This window comes from Carcharhinus amblyrhynchos, chromosome 2 (genome assembly GCF_965287045.1).
Source record: "Carcharhinus amblyrhynchos chromosome 2, sCarAmb.v2.hapA, whole genome shotgun sequence".
Lineage (NCBI taxonomy): Eukaryota > Metazoa > Chordata > Chondrichthyes > Carcharhiniformes > Carcharhinidae > Carcharhinus > Carcharhinus amblyrhynchos.
This window is the reverse complement of record NC_137325.1, coordinates 78,743,883-78,756,064: the sequence shown is the minus strand read 5'-3', so window position 1 is coordinate 78,756,064 and position 12,182 is coordinate 78,743,883.

The window sequence follows — 12,182 nt, the reverse complement described above, 5'->3', positions numbered from 1 at the left end:
CCTCCATTTTGATTTGATTTATTATTGTCACATATATTACCATTCATACATTCGTACAAACATACCATTCATAGAGAAGGAAATAAGAGAGTGTAGAATGTAGTGTTACAGTCATAGCTAGAGTGTAGAGCAGGATCAACTTAATACAAAGGAAGTCCATTCAAAAGTCTGACAGCAGCAGGGAAGAAGCTGTCCTTGAATTGGTTGATACATGACCTCAGACTTTTGTATCTTTTGCCCAGTGGAAGAGAGAATGTCTGGGGTGCGTGGGGTCCTTAATTATGCTGCTGAAGCCGCAGGAAGTGTAGATAATGGATGGGAGGTTGGTTTGCATGATAGATTGCATGACATTTACAACCTTTTGTAGTTCCTTGCAGTCTTGGGCAGAGCAGGAGCCATACCAAGCTATGATTCAACTAGAAAGAATACTTTCTCTGGTGCATCTGTAAAAGTTAGTGAGAGTCTTAGCTGACATGCCAAATTTCCTTAGTCTTCTGAGAAATTAGAGGCATTGGTGGGCTTTCTTAACAATAGTGTCAGTGTGGGGAGACCAGGATAGACTGTTGGTGATTGGGACACCCAAAAACTTGAAGCCTCTAGTAGTCAAGGTAGGCTTCCATACAAAGACCATTTATTTCCAAGACAATGGCCAGAACTCTCCAGTGGACTGTCTGGTCCTGCTGGCCGCATACCCCTACCATGGGATTCGTGGTGGCATGGGTGACGTCAATGGTAAATTCCATTGACAGCAGCAGGACCAGAGAATCCAGTTGCCAGTGAACAGAATGTCAATATCACCCCCTGCTGAGAAACACGTGGTTGGGAGGCCAGAGAATCTTGTCTCATGTATCAATAGCCTTTCTTCCTAAGGACAATCCTATAATGGAACAAGCTGCTATCAGATATAGTTAATTTTCAAGGTTCATCTTTAGATTATTTTCATTCATAAGTTTTCATTCTCAGTATTACAATCTCAGCAGGTCATAACTGGTTTGGCTAGCACTTCCCATATAAATAAAAACAAAATACCGCCATTGCTGGAATCTGAAACAAAAACAGAAAAACACTGGAAAAACGCATCAGGTCTGGCAGCAACTGTGAAGGGAGAAAGTTAATGTTTTGAGTTCGTATGACTCTTCTTCAGCATACGGATCTGTGATACCAACACAACTGAAGTAGAAGCAGAAGACAGAGGAGAATAGTAAATACAATGAGGTCAATGAGATTATAATGACTATCACAGAGCAGACAATTAGCATTAACTAATAGATGCCTGGACATATTTTCTGGCACAGAATTAAAGCAACACTGAGTGCATATTACATAATTTTGCAATGTTCAAAGGATTCCCTGAAGAGGAGGAGGTAGAGCAAGAGATCCGTCAACATGCAGCTACAGAACAGAGGGGACAATTTATTACCAGCCAATTTCAATTCAAATGTTGTAGTGGGAACAAGATTCTTTTCATAGCTGACTCATTAAGGTCCATATAACTGAAGGTTTCTGTGCCCTACCTCAGTGTTATAAATTATTTTCAAAAATTATTTCATGGGTTGTAGGTATTGCTGGCAAGGCCAGCATTTACTGCCCAGCCCTAATTACCTTTCAGAAGATGATGGTGAGCTGCCTTCTTGAATCAGTGCAGTCCACAGTGCTGTAAGGAATGTGGGTTAGGATTTTGATCCAGCAACAGTGAAGGAATGGCAGTATATTTCCATATCAGGATGATGAGTGGCTTGGAGAGTAACTTGCAGTTAGTGCTAGTACCTTGCATCTGTTGCCCTTGTCACACTGACAGACATTATCATCAGAATTCTACCACTTCACCCACCGTGGAATTAGAATGGGCAAGGGGCAGACAACAGAAATGCCCATTAACCTTGGGTGGGAATTTCTGGTCTCGCTCAAGCAAGACCGTAAAATCCTGCCATGTGAATTTTAAAGATGCTGTCAAAGGAAGCTTGACAAGTTGCTAAAGCACATCTTGCATATTAGCGCTACTGCAGGCCAGTGGTAGACGGAATGTTTAGAGTGCTGGATGGGGTGCCAATGAAGTAGACTGCTTTGTCCTGTATGGTATTGGGTTTCATGAGTGTTGTTGGAGCTGCACTCATCCAGGTAAAGAGGAGAGTATTCTGTTACATTCCTGACCTGTGCCATGTAAATGGTGGACTGGCTTTGGGTAGACAGGAGATGAATACTAATCCAAAAATTCCCAACTTCCTACCTGCTCTTGTAGCTACAGTATTTATGTGGCTAATATGGATGGTAATGCTGCTGAAAGTTAAGGGTAGATGGTAATATTCTTTCCTGTCCTTGTCATTGTCTGCCATGTGTATGTACTGAATATTATTTGCCACTTATCAGCCAAAGCCTGAATCTTGCATAAGAACATAAGAAATAGGAGCAGGAGTAGGCCATCTAGCCCCTCGAGCCTGCCCCGCCATTCAATAAGATCATGGCTGATCTGTCGTGGCTCAGTTCCACATTCCCGCCCTCTCCCCATAACCCTTAATCCCCTTGCCTATCAAAAACCTATCAACCCTCATCTTAAAAATATTGAGTGAGGCAGCCTCCACCACTTCAACGGGCAGAGAATTCCAGAGATTCACCACCCTTCGAGTGAAGAAGTTCTTCCTCAACTCCGTTCTAAACCACCCCGCTTTATCCTGAGGCTGTGCCTTCTAGTCCTACTGTCCTTTGAGTGGGAAGAGCCTCTCCACCACTATCCTAACCATCCCATTCAACATCTTATACGTCTCAATGAGATCTCCCCTTATTCTTCTAAACTCCAACGAGTACAAGCCTAGTTTATTCAGCCTCTCCTCATAGTTCAACCCCCTCAACTCTGGAATCAGCCTAGTAAACCTCCTCTGCACTCCCTCCAAGGCCAAAATATCCTTGCATAAGTGCAGCGACCAAAACTGCACACTGTACTCCAGCTGCGGCCTCACCAGTGCCCTGTACAGCTGCAGCAAGACCTCCCTACTTTTATATTCAATACCCCTCGCTATGAAGGCCAGTATCCCATTCGCCTTCCTGATCACCTGCTGCACCTGCAAGCTGGGTTTTTGCGACTCATGCACAAGGACCCCGAGGTCCCTCTGCACCGTCGCACGCTGCAGTTTTTCGCCACATAAGTAATAGTCCTTCCTACCGTTATTCCTACCAAAGTGGACCACCTCACACTTGCCAACATTAAATTCCATTTGCCAGTTCCTGGCCCATTCGCCCAGCCTATCTAGATCCTTCTGCAGACTCTCCACACCCTCCGCACAATTTGCCGTTCCACCAATCTTGGTGTCATCAGCAAATTGCAACACCATACACTCGGTTCCTTCCTCCAGATCATCTATATAAATGGTAAATAGTTGAGGCCCCAGCACCGACCCCTGGGGCACTCCACTAGTCACCAACCGCCAATCCGAATAGCACCCATTGACCCCCACTCTCTGCCTCCTATTTGACAGCCAATCCTCTATCCACGCTAACACCCTACCCCCAACTCCATGCCCCCTGACCTTCTGCAATAACCTCTTGTGAGGCACCTTGTCAAACGCCTTCTGAAAATCAAGTAAGACCACATCCACCGGCTCTCCTCTATCCACCGCCCTAGCCACGTCCTCATAGAACTCCAATAAATTCGTCAGACATGACTTCCCCTTAATGAAACCGTGCTGCGTCTGCTCTACCAAACAATTCTCCTCAAGATGCCTCGCTATTTTCTCCTTGATCATGGATTCTAACGTTTTTCCTACAACAAACGTTAAACTAACCGGCCTATAACTCCCCGCCTTTTGCCTGCCACCCTTCTTAAACAACGGCATAACATTAGCCGTTTTCCAATCTTCCGGCACTTCCCCGGAATCCAGCGACATTTGGAAAACGTCATATGAACATGGGCTTCAGGGTCTGAGGAGTCACGAATATTGTTGAACATTGTGCAATCATCCTCAAACATCTCCACTTCTGATCTTATGATGGGGAGAAGGTAATTGATGAAACGGCTAGGACACTATCCTGAGGAACTCTTACAATGATGTCCTGGGGCTGAGATGATTACTGACAGCCACAGCTACCAACTTCCTTACACATGATGCCAACCAATCAAAATATTTATATTGATTTCAAGTTTACCAGTGCTTCTTGGTGCCACACTTGGTCAAATGTTGGTTTGAGTGGCAGTTAATCTTATCTCAGCTATTGAATTTCACTCTTTTGCCCATGTTTGGACCAAGTTTGTACAAAATAAAGAGCTAAAATGGTCCTGGCAGAGCCCAAACTAGGCAACAGTGAACAGGCAAATGGTGCTGCTTGACAGCACTGTCAATGACACCTTCTGTAACTTTGCTGATGACTGAGTAGACTGATGGGTTGGTAATTAGCCAAGTTGGATTTGTCCTGCTTTTTGAGGTCAGGACATTCTTGGGTAACTTTCCACATTGCTGTAGCTGTCTTATTCTCAAATTTCATCTACTCAGTCTACTTAAGTTACAAACTTCCAACGGAGTCAACACCGAAATCGATGTGGTTGAACAAATGTTACTTTTCAGTGCAACGTTTTCTAAAATTTAACAATGATTTCAAAAAGTAACTTTGACCACTTCTTGCTCAATTTCTGAAATTATTACTAACCTATGCCCCAACTACATAAACCTCCCTGAATATCCGGAGTCTGAGGTGTGGGTTTATATCTGTTAGCCAAAGTGCAACAAGCACAACTGGAAGAGGAACACCTGATGTGAAGGGAAAAAGTGATGGGAACAGAACAAGAAGGGAGGAGATAGGAAAAATTTGAATAGTTTGGAGAGGAACAATGATGAGTTAGTACTATTGTCTATGTTTTTCCCAATTAATTAACCCTGGTTATTCAAATGTTGCCTAGTTTAGTGTTCCACTAGAGGAAATGTGCACATGAATTGACAATGGAAGAGAAGTTTCTTTCAAAGCTCAACTTCAAGCAATACAAATCCAGTAACAATGGTGTTGAATAATAACTAAGACAGACATTTTGTCCCTGTGTACTTGCTAAACACTTATCTTGGGGGCAGTAAGGTATCAGTTCAGCCATTCAAAATATAAAATGTGTGATTTCAATACAGTGTTCCAGTTTTCACATATGGTTATAATTTGCAGTTGTGCCACTACCACAGCAGCAAACTGCTGTAGAATCCTGAACAAACTGCATTAGGAAAGTTGTTTAGTAGGTACAATGGACTCTTATTAGGCTGGTAGAGCTGCAGAGAAAGTTTTGTAACATTCAGTACATTGTGAGATATAGTAATTAGTCAGATGAAGGAAAAATATCTACATGGGAAGGTATAAAGCTGCTAACAGCAACACCCAAATTAATGAGGCAAAATTCTTCGCTGTTCTTGAATTAAGCTAGTTAACTGCATCTTTTGTTTAGTATTGGGGCTTATTCTAAGAAGATACAAGAAGCTTCGTAAAATTTAACAAAATATTTGAAATAATCTGTTAAAGAGCATTTGAACAGTTAAATAACAAAATATTTGTTAACTTTATATTTTATAATCTTTAATTTCATACAATTAATGGATGATTTTCTGACAGCTCCTGAAGAGGTCTCTTGCCCAATGAATTCAGACTTTCAATTAATGTTGCTATGAATGAGGAGAGATGTGGGATAATTTTCTCCCTTTTCTCACCTCTCAGCTTACTCAGCAAAATTTATTTTTGGGAAGGTGCTGTGATTTTAAAGAATCAACACAAAACAAACTTCCTTATAAGTTTACATCAACAAAAAAGATAAACATTTATTTCTCACAACATCCAGAATGTAAGTGCATCAATACTTACTCCGCCAACACATACACGTGCGCGCGTGCACACACACAAGAAAAATAGATTTCTAAGGATGCAATATGTCCTTAAATTAATTGAAGCTTGGAAAAAAAAAAATAGGTTTCTTCTATACACAGTCCTTCAGCTGGAATATTGCAAGCCTGAAGATTTTGTCTTGATTCCCTAAAGACAAAGGAGATTGGAAATTTCTAACTTTTCAGTCGAAGTTGTGGCCAAGTCTCTGGAGTGAGGAAACATAACTTGCAGGTAAAATGAATAAGTCCAAATTCTCTGTCTAAGGTGAATTTTGAGACAGTGTTCTCCTTTGTGCTAGGGCAGAGGTGGCTTCCTCGAGGATTCATATCTAAGACTAACCCTCTGGGCTGCTCTTGTGAATTAATATTGGCTTCCCCAGCTAGTCTCAGTCTTGTGATGGCAGTATCAAAGCATTCCATTGTCCACACAATGGGTTAACAACAAAAGTAATTGACAAACAAAGAAATGATATTTCATCAATATTCCAGCTATGATTAGCTTCACGAAATTTCTTTATTTAAAATTCCATCTTTATGGGCCCACTAGTTTGGAAGCCATTGTAATTTTTAAATCTTCCATCAGCACCCAGGAAGGCTGTTTGCATTTTAGGTAACTTACTAGAGATTGTTCAGATCTCTGTCTCAGCTTGTACAGAAACCACAAAAGAAGTCACCTGGCTCCATTTTGTGATGGCATCTTGTCCTTATCCCATGTTTGTTTTTTGAAAATATACTGTTAATCTCCAAATAAGCTTTTTGGGCATATGGCATGACCATAACAATGGTCAGAAAATTGTGTGTAGCATAGAGCTTAACTTCCGATACTTGCTACACAAGGTTTCCTAAGCAGAAGTGCAAAGTCAGGAAATTTCCCCTGAAAAGTTTCTGTTGACTGTCAACAGCTGAAAATAGAAAGCTATTATTGCTTTGGGTTTGAAGCCACAATGGGTTAATGCATTTAGTTTCATTTCTGTAAACCAGTATATTAATCCAGACTGAGTCAACGTTGAGCTTCCTTTCTCTGCCAACTCTGAGGATTTCATATGACTGAAGTCTGGCCATTTTCATGAATGCACAATACCACACCTTCCTTTGCCCAATACCAGCAGGCAGTCACTCAAATCAGATCTAAGAAATACTTGGTGAAAAATAAAAATATTCCAATGGTACTGTAGGGATGTTTTAATGAGGTTTGGGCTGGGATACATTGTTGGGGCAGCACAACAGGAGCAATATTATACTTAAGCTGATTTTGTTTAGTACTGATATTGGGTGCCAAAATTAGATAACATTCTACCAAAAATATAAATTTAGAACAAAACATTCAAAAGCAGAAATGGTGAAAATAGCATCCCAGCAGAAATTCAAATATACCCTGTCTTTTTGACAAATTTTCTCCAAGAGATTTAGAAAGGAAACATTGCAACTTTTAGCCATAATTTGGATGCAATGGTTTGTCACTGTCATGGAAAAGAATTGACAGTACACAGTCTGAAACTCTTTAATAATCTTTGTTTTCTCTATTATCAAGAGCAAATGAATATCCCATTCTAAAACATCAACAGATATTGGCACATTTATGGATGTCATGAAATCTTTTGAATTCTGAATTTTCTGAGATTTTGCATCCTGTTATTTGAAGCCCAGTACCCTGTTTCTCGTCAAAACTGACAGGTGAACTATTTGAACAGCAAACATTTAACACTGGAAATAGTTCTCTCCCCATTGGTCTCAAAAATAAATAGAACCAATAGCACTGGATAAACGAAACATCTACCCATATGGTGCTTTTCAAATGAATTTGGTATGTGATAGGAATTCACCTCATACTTCAGACAGAATTCAGACTTGCATGCTAAGTTTTGGCTTCAGTACATTTGGGTATGTAAGGCACATCTTTGTTTTAAGTTGAACTGGTGTAAAGTAAAAGGCACAGAGAGGACATGGAGGCAAACTCAGGACTTCAGCCAGTAAGCTTTCAACAGCTTAACCTTCGAAATGGTGCTAGTTCAATGCAAATGATAATCACAGTAAACACAAGATGAAAATGTTATTGAGGTAGGCAGTATAGTGGCACAGTGTGCTATGGATGAATAGGAAGGAGGTATATTCAACTTTGCAATCCTTTGCATGCTGAGTTTCAGACTGCAGATGTGTTGCCAGGTATTTCATCACTGAGATGGAAATAAAATCAGATGCAGAAGAGTGTCACCTGATGTCTCAAAACGCCCTCCCTCTCACCTATCACCACACCCACCCTGCACCAAACAATGGTTCAGTTACAAAGGAACATTGGTGTAGGCCTGCATGAGCAGAATGTGTCACCTATTGAGCTCTGCAAGAAAGGAGGGAAGTATCTTAATGCAGTTTACTTACAAATCATAAATGATTTAGGACTTTTTTTTAAGTAAACAAAATCTTGTAAATACTTATATATTCAAATTGAGAATACTAAGAGCCATAGCTGATGTACTTAGAAACATTTTGTATTATATTATTTCCAGAATATTAAATAAATCATTTGTCCAATACGATTGCCACATGTGGCAATTTAGTCAAGTTAATACTGTTAATTTTTAGAGTTACAAAATACTAGAAGGATAGTAACTCAATTGCTCTCAAGTTCTTTGAGGTACCTAATGACACAGGCTATGCTCAATGTTTAGCTAACAGTTGATGGTTTATGCAAACAGTTGAGGTATGTGAGCAATGAAAAGTGCTAGCGGCAGTCAGCGTGGGTTGAAATGTGCAATTTTGGCAGTCTGAAGAAGTACATCAACATCCAAATATGGAGTAGCACACCATTAAAATACTGGAGAATGTACTGGATGGGTCAAGAGCTCGTACTTGTTAGACCTAGGGATACCATTACATTGTTGGGTGTATTCTTTAGTGGAAAAGATAGAGGAACACATTTTCAAGGAAATTACAGAGGTCAAAGAAATGGAATACTTATAATGGGGAATTTAGTTATTCTAATATAAACCAGGATGGGAATTGTGCAAAGGGCATCAAAGGACAAGGTATTCTAGAGTGAGTTTAGGAGAATTTTCTGCATTGCACATTTCCAGTCCAACAAGGAAAAAGGCACTACTGACTCTGGCAGGAATAATAGTAGAAGGGACTACTATTTAAAGGGCGAAAAGCTGCAGCATGCTAAGGTGCAGAGGGACCTGGGCGTCCTTGTGCATGAGTCGCAAAAACCCAGTCTGCAGGTGCAGCAGGTGTTCAAGAAGGTGAATGGGATGCTGGCCTTTATAGCGAAGGGATAGAATATAAAAGCAGGGAGGTCTTGCTGAAACTGTACAGGGCATTGGTGAGGCCGCAGCTGGAGTACTGTGTGCAGTTTTGGTCGCCGCACTTGCGCAAGGATATTTTGGCCGCCGCACTTGCACAAGGATATTTTGGCCTTGGAGGGAGTGCAGAGGAGGTTCACTGGGCTGATACCAGAGATGAGGGGGTTGGACTATGAAGAGAGACTAAATAGACTGGGTCTGTACTCGTTGGAGTTTAGAAGGATGAGGGGGGATCTTATAGAGACGTATAAGATAATGAAAGGGATGGATAGAGTAGAGGTAGAGAGATTCTTCCTGCTTAGAAAGGACAGCAGGACTAGAGGGCACAGCCTCAAGATAAGTGGGGGGGCGGCGGGGAGCAGTTTAGAACGGAGTTGAGGAGGAACTTCTTCACTCAAAGGGTGGTGAATCTCTGGAATTCTCTGCCCATTGAAGTGGTGGAGGCTACCTTGCTAAATATATTTAAGACACGGGTAGATAGGTTTTTGGTAGGCAAGGGAATTAAGGGTTATGGGGAGAAAGCGGGAAAGTGGAACTCAGCCACTTCAGATCAGCCATGACCTTATTGAATGGCGGGGCAGGCTCGAAGGGCTAGATGGCCTACTTCTACTCCTACTTCTTATGTTCTTATGTTCTGGGAAAGTAGATGGGTCAAATAAATTAAGTATAAATGGGGAAGATTGAAGGGACATTGATCATTGTGTCATAAGATTTAGGGTAGCTTTGGGAAAGATGAAGAAGCTATTCAGAGTAAAAATAATCATTTGGAGGAGGGCAAACTTCAATGAGGCAAGAAGAGATCTGACTCAGATAAATTGTAATTAAAGAATGGCAGGCAAGTCTGAAATAGAACAATGGGCTGTCTTTAAAGAGTACTATAGGACCCCTACAGTGCAGAAGGAGGCTACACCAAAAGAGGATCCCACCCAAGCCCACACCTCCACCCTCTAGCCTTAACTCCATGCATTTACTCTACTAATCCCCCTAACCTACATATCTTTAAGTTTAAGTTATTTCAGATTTATTTATTTGTGTTACAAGTAGGCCAACATTAACACTGCAATAAAGTTACTGTGAAAATCCTCTAATCGCCACACTCCAGCATCTGTTTGAGTACACTGAGGGAGAATTTAGCATGGCCAATGCACCTAACCAGCATGTCTTTTGGACAGTGGGAGGAAACTGGAGCACCTTGAGACAATGCATGCAAATACAGAAGAACAAGTGGACTTCCCATAGACAGTGACCCAAGGTTGGAATCGAACTCAGATCCCTGGCGCTGTAAGGCAGCAGTGCTAACCACTGTGCCACTGTGCCACCCACTTGGGACACATCTTGGGACACTAAAGGACAATTTAGCATGGCTAATCCACCTAATCTGCACATCTTTGAAATGTGGGAAGAAATCGGAGCAACCGATGGAAACCCACATAGACAAGGGGAGAATATGGAAACCCCACACAGACAGTCACCCAAGGCTGTAAAGTGATACATTTTGGTAGGAAGAACGTGGAGAAGCACTGAAATAAAGAGCACAATTCTAAATGAGGTGCAGGAGCAGAGAGACTGGGGTATAAATGCACAAATCCATTGAAATGGCAGGGCAGGTTGAGAAAACAATTAATAAAGCATCCCTCTTGGTATTCACCACCAAAAAGCATTGCATCCATTGTCTGAACAGATACCATTATTCTTACTCAAGAAGAAAGCTAAGAATACCAGGGTGGGAGAGAGAACCTAAACACTTCATAAGTAACAACCGCAGAGGAAGAGTCATTGGAGACCTTTGGAGTTTCAGCATACCTAACTGTAAGAGATGAGCTCACATGGAGCTTCCAGCTATTAAATATTTATGTCATATCATATTTAGTCATGGCGACTCGTGAAATACGATCATCTACATAATGATAACTTGCAACATTCTTACCTTGCCTATGCCCAGTCATGTCTTTTGGGCCTTCACATTTGCAGCAAAATTTGCTAGAGATGGCAGGTGATGAATCTTTGGAGGGCCTAAATATCTTCTGAAGTTGTACCAACATAAGACTCATGCAAGCCATTCACCAGCTCAGATGCTCGCACTTCAGTGAGATCTTGTGTACAGATAGTTGGGCTTTCTTTTGATTTGATTTGATTTACTATTGTCACATGTATTAGCTTACAGTGAAAAGTAATGTTTCTTGCACCATACAGACACTATACCATTCATACAGAAGGAAAACAAGAGCGCAGAATGTAGAATGAAGTTTTAGAAGCATAGAATGAGAATAAAAAATAGAATTTGAAGGTATGCTGGGCACAGCTTGCAAGAAGTCACCCCACTCTGGCGCCATCTTGTATTTTTCACCCAGGAATTCAGGCTTCATAAGAACATAAGAAATAGGAGCAGGAGTAGGCCATCTAGCCCTTCGAGCCTGCTCCGCCATTCAATAAGATCATGGCTGATCTGAAGTGGATCAGTTCCACTTTCCCGCCTTCTCCCCATAACCCTTAATCCCCTTACCTATCAAAAACCTATCTACCCGCGTCTTAAATATATTTAGCGAGGCAGCCTCCGCCACTTCAACTGGCAGAGAATTCCAGAGGTTCACCACCCTTTGAGTGGAGAGTGATCTGAAGCAGGCAGAGATTGCAGCAACAGGAGGGGAGAGTCTATATCAGAGGCAAAGCTCTCTTCAAACTCTGCAGATGTGCAAGACTGTTGGTGAAAATAAAAATGATTAAACAGCAACAGGTTACGTGTTGTGTACTGAAAGGCCTTAAAACTGAGAGGATGGATGCATGTAGCTCATGATATCATCCTCAACTGGGTTGATATCACAGGACAACAAGATAATATGTTCCCGCATTAATAGAATAGCCAGTGGAATGGAACATCCAAATCACCAATCAAATGAATCCAAGCATACTTTGACCACAGCCATGCAAATGGATGCTGTCATGTTTGCCACCTTCAGCCTTGGATGTATGTTGCCATAATAATCTGAACCAAAATGCTGTCCAACACAGTGATAATAGTAAAATGCAGAAGCATGAGAAGGGAGAC